The sequence below is a fragment of the Benincasa hispida genome, chromosome 1 (genome assembly GCF_009727055.1).
Source record: "Benincasa hispida cultivar B227 chromosome 1, ASM972705v1, whole genome shotgun sequence".
In the NCBI taxonomy this organism is placed as follows: domain Eukaryota; kingdom Viridiplantae; phylum Streptophyta; class Magnoliopsida; order Cucurbitales; family Cucurbitaceae; genus Benincasa; species Benincasa hispida.
In genome coordinates, this window is record NC_052349.1 from 47,263,655 (window position 1) to 47,268,524 (window position 4,870).

Below are 4,870 nucleotides of genomic sequence, written 5' to 3' on the forward strand. Positions count from 1 at the left end.
TATCTATACGATAGGTTNTGCGATAGTTTACTCAGCTGGTCGTAGCTAAACGATCGCAGGGCATTATCTATACGATAGGTTGCCTTCTTCTACACGATTGAGCATTCATTTATACGATAGACACTTCTCATCTCCCACTTGCTCAATCGTCTACACGATTGTTGTTCCTCTAAGTCTCTTCCTCTAACCAAGTCCACACAGAGCCACATTTTTAGATTCTCACACCGAGAATACCAAGGTAACCATTGTGGTAGTGTCCTCACTCAACTCGACTGAGTTTGAGGTTTTGGAGGCCGTTCGTTGTGTGCTCGCGTTGTTCGTGTGGTGGTTGTTGTTGATCGTGCTGTGTTGCAGTTGTTGTGTTCGGGCATTCGTGTATCGCTGTCTTGGAGACTGAACAAGCATTCTTGATCGAGGGAGTTTGAAGAATGAGTTTTCAAAGGTGTGATACTTTATCCTTGGATTATATCTGAAAGCATGCTGTAATTTCTTATGTTGCATGACCTGTTAGTTTTCGTTTCTTGAATATAATTGTGTATGTTCAATATCGAACGAAATTTGGAACGATCCTTCCGCTGCTCATGGAAATCCTCCTGTCTGATTTCCTTCACTCTTTGAAGGATTAGTGTTCGTACAAGGCTTCCAGAGAAGCTTGTTTCGTGGAGTTGAACTTGAGTTGGTGTTGATATCGATGTTAATTTGATGCGATATGGTTCGATCTCTAGTACTTGATCCTCTGATTCTCTCTCGGTTGAATGTGTATGCTTGATTTGAGGAAACGAAGCGTATGATGATCTTGAAGTTAAAGTCTTTGAGGAATGCTTGTATCTCCGAAGGACTTCTTCAAGTGTGGTCAACTTCAGGAGTCAAGGAGTCTTCTGGTTGTTGGGAGAATTCTTTTTAGGCCCTCTGGAATGTAGAATTTTTGACCCCTACAAATGAAGAGGATTTCTCTATTTATAGAGTTCTTAGGTGGGCCTCGTGGGCATGAGCTTGGTTGGTCCATGGGTCTGGCCTTTGGGCACAATTAGTTAGACTTGGGCTTGGTTGATCCATGGGCCTGACTTTTAGGCCAAATTAATTGGTTTTGGGCTTGATTTGACATTTGGATCCAGTTCAGCCTAATTTTAGGTTTAGAGACTTTAACCCAAATAATAGTAATATTAAATTGGACCAAGTTAATTTTATCCAATTCAACGGACATGATGAAACCACGTGGCGTTATCGAAATTTATCTTCAACTTCAATTTGGGGCACATGTCAACCCTTAATTGGTCTCAAATTTAATATTTTGGAATTTCATCATTAATTTAGTAAACGACATGGCAATTTGTGGTTAGTCCAAAATTTCTCTATCAACGGCATGACTTCATGTAGAGTATTTCATTCTCAATGGTCGATTGCTCAAACTCAAAATTTGCGCATAGATGGATGATTCAGGTGTTGAAGTATGAAACAAAGTTGTCAATTTTCTTTCTCTTGTGTCAACGCCATGGATGTAGTTAATGGTTGTTGTTAATATCATGTACATCATAGATTTAGTTATGATTGTTGTTGAATAATGTTTTTCTCCTCGTCCTTTGCTCGTAGACGTCTTCTAAATTTTTTTTAACCATTTCCATTTTGTTGTAACTTTGTCCATTTTCAATTATTTAAAAGTGAGGATATCAGGAAAAAAAATGTTTTGAAACATGTATACATTTCTTAATGGTATTTTTCTCTATTTCTCTCAATCCCACATTTCTCTCCCACCTCCTAACTCATCTATATATTCTTTTATCTCACATATTAACATTGATTTTCTCATCTTAACGAACTTTAATTATAAATTGTTAATACTAAATCAAGTTTGAATATAAAAGGTTGTTTATTCATTATTTGCAAGACTATTAGAATTCTATTTTTTTTTATGTTAAATTCCACCATAAGTTATGAATTGAGATAAAGACGTCAATTTTAGAATTAGTTTATAGAAATAATTAAAATATATAATTAATGTTAGTGAAAATTTATTTAAAATGAAAAAAGAAAGAAAGAAAAAATAATCCCACATTGGTCATTTTATCAATGGAAAGGCTTATCATATACCACCACTTTTGTTGGTGTGTTTTGGCCCTAGGTACCCATGTTTTAGAGGAGGTGAGGAGATAGGAAAATATGGGTATGGTGGACATCCCACGTGTGCACCCGCCACCCGTCCGATCGGGGGCGAGTGCATGTGTGGAATTTTTTGCTGCAATCATTCATCATGCTCTTCAGTTCCCGCTCGTCCGCAAAGGTTTCCCTTCTCTTGCCCACACTCAAAGCCTATAAATGCCTTTAGTGTTTCAGAAGGGAGACACAACAATCATTCATTCTTTTATGCCTTCTACTCTTTTCCCTAACTGTTTTCGAGCATAATCAATTTAAAGAGGGGTGTTAAAATTCGATCGGTTCCGGAGCAGTTTCGATCAAGACAGAAGTTTTCTAGGTTGTTTTATCCTGAGGACGGTGTGGTCTTATTCCGAACTGCTTACACAAAGGGCAGAGTCACAAAACTTCTTAAAGAGAACAAGATCTGTGACTCACACTATTTGTTCATTTTGCAGGTTTTGTTTCCGACGACCATCGTTCGAGCCATTTGTTAGTTATAGTCTTCAATCCGCTGGAGGAACCATTGCCAATAATTTTAAGACGATACCTGCCACGGTTCGTTGTGGCCCTATGAACACAGGCCGATTTCATGTCCTCTGATCTCAACCATCATTTCCGATTCGGAAAGGCGCACTTCAAATATTGGAAGCATAAGATGTTGTTCTTTCTCACTGTCAAGAAGATTGCTTACGCCTGCACCACCGAGAAGCCAATTGTCCCAAAAGAAAATCCTACCGAACAACAAATCAAAGAAGTTGTTGTTTAAGAAGAAAATGAGTTTCTCTGTAGAAATTTTATCCTAAATGGTCTAACTGATGATCTTTATAATTATTACAACACAATGAAAATAGCAAAAGAAGTATAGGATGCTCTATAGCAAAAATACAATACCGCGGAGGCCGATTTGAAAAAATATGCAGTAAGCTGTTACTTAAAGTTCCAAATGACGGACGACAAGTCTGTGGAGGCCTAATCCCATGAACTACAAAAATAGCTCGTGAGATAATAAGTGAAGGTATGCCTAAGAAATTTCAAATCCTATGAAGATGGTCCTTTGATTTGTACGGGTGAGAGTGGTCAGATCGCCGACTCAACAAGCCTACCATTTTGGGAATTCGTCTGATTGGGGAGTTAGGAACATAGCTACACAAGAAGAAATTCACTTCTTCCCCGAGGTCGGGCTAAGTAAATAAATTGCTCCCTTAAGGGCTGATTCCGAGGCTTTAGTCATAGTTGGACTATGATTTATTGTTCATTAGAGGGATCAGTAGTACTTAAGGAGTTAGATGTAACTACAAGGGCAAAATGATAATTTTGGCCTAGTTGTACTTAAGAGCAATTTGTGAAGGGTCATCATACTGTTGATTGGTTATATCCAATGGGCACAAAAAATATATATGTAGTGCAAATAGTGCAGCTGTTGGTATTTAGTAGAGTGCTTGATAGTTAACAGATGGTGAATAATTTAATTAAAGAGTTTGATTAATTATTCATGTACCGTTGGAGCTTCAAGCTATAGATCCATGAGGTCCCATTGGTAGCTCAATAGGATTAAATGAGAATAAGTTTTTGGATTAATTTGAATTATTCAAATTAATAGAGGGATTTAATTATATATGATATAGTTAAGTTATTTTAATTATATGTGATATAATTATTATAATGTATTTGATATATTATAGCTTGATTGAAAGGAAATAAATACTTGAATAAGATTCAAATATTATTAATATGAATTAGATTCATAATTGTTAAATTTAATATAAATGTGATTTATATTAAATGTTATATAAGAGAGAAAAGAAACTATATGTTATATTGTATGTGATATAATATTAAATCTATAGGTTTTATGTTATATTTGATATAACATATAATTTAATATATATATAAATAATATGATAAGTTAATTAGCATAAATATACTTATATATATTAAATATCATTTTTATTAACCCCCTCCCCTTTTTTCTCTCCACCTGGTTGTGATATTTGGTTTTTTAAAAGACAGGAAAGAGTTTTTCTTCCACATTCTGTTCATCGATTTTTGATAGTGGAGAAAGACAGAAGAGTTATGTAAGTTTTGATTTTGTTGGTGAACAATCTCAATTCTTTCTCCTCTCTACTCAAGTTTAATTTCCTCAATCCAAAATAGCTAGAGCCCACCACTCCTGGGTTCTCTACCTGAGAATACCAAAGAAGCCTTTATGGCAGTGTTCGTGCTTTTGATCGAAGTTTTCTTGAAGAGAGTCTTCAAGACGCTCATGTATTGTTTGAGGGATTCTTGAAGAAAAGTTTTCAAAGGTAAGGTTTCTAAAACCTTTTTAATAGCATGCTGTAATTTATATAAATGCATATCTAGTTCTTTATTTACTATAAAATTTACATTCAATGAAAAATGGATTTAAGACGTTCTTTCTTCCGCTCACGATTCCCTTCAATATGGGATCCTTCATAAGGAGGAAGCCCGTAAACAGGACCAGAGGGAGGAGGTAAACATCGTATCAAGTAGGTCCACCTCATTTTATAAGGAACTCTCTCGATCACAACTCAAGCAGTGAATAGAATTCCAAGCCTCATCATCATCCTTTATATGTGAAGAGATGTTATAGAACTTTTTGAAGCTAGAAGTCACACATAGTTTATCCGAGAATAAGTGTATTCCATTTCTAGAGAAATTGAGCCTTGACCTAAGGTAGAATGATATAAGTGAGTTGTGTTAAGGAACTTCTTTATTT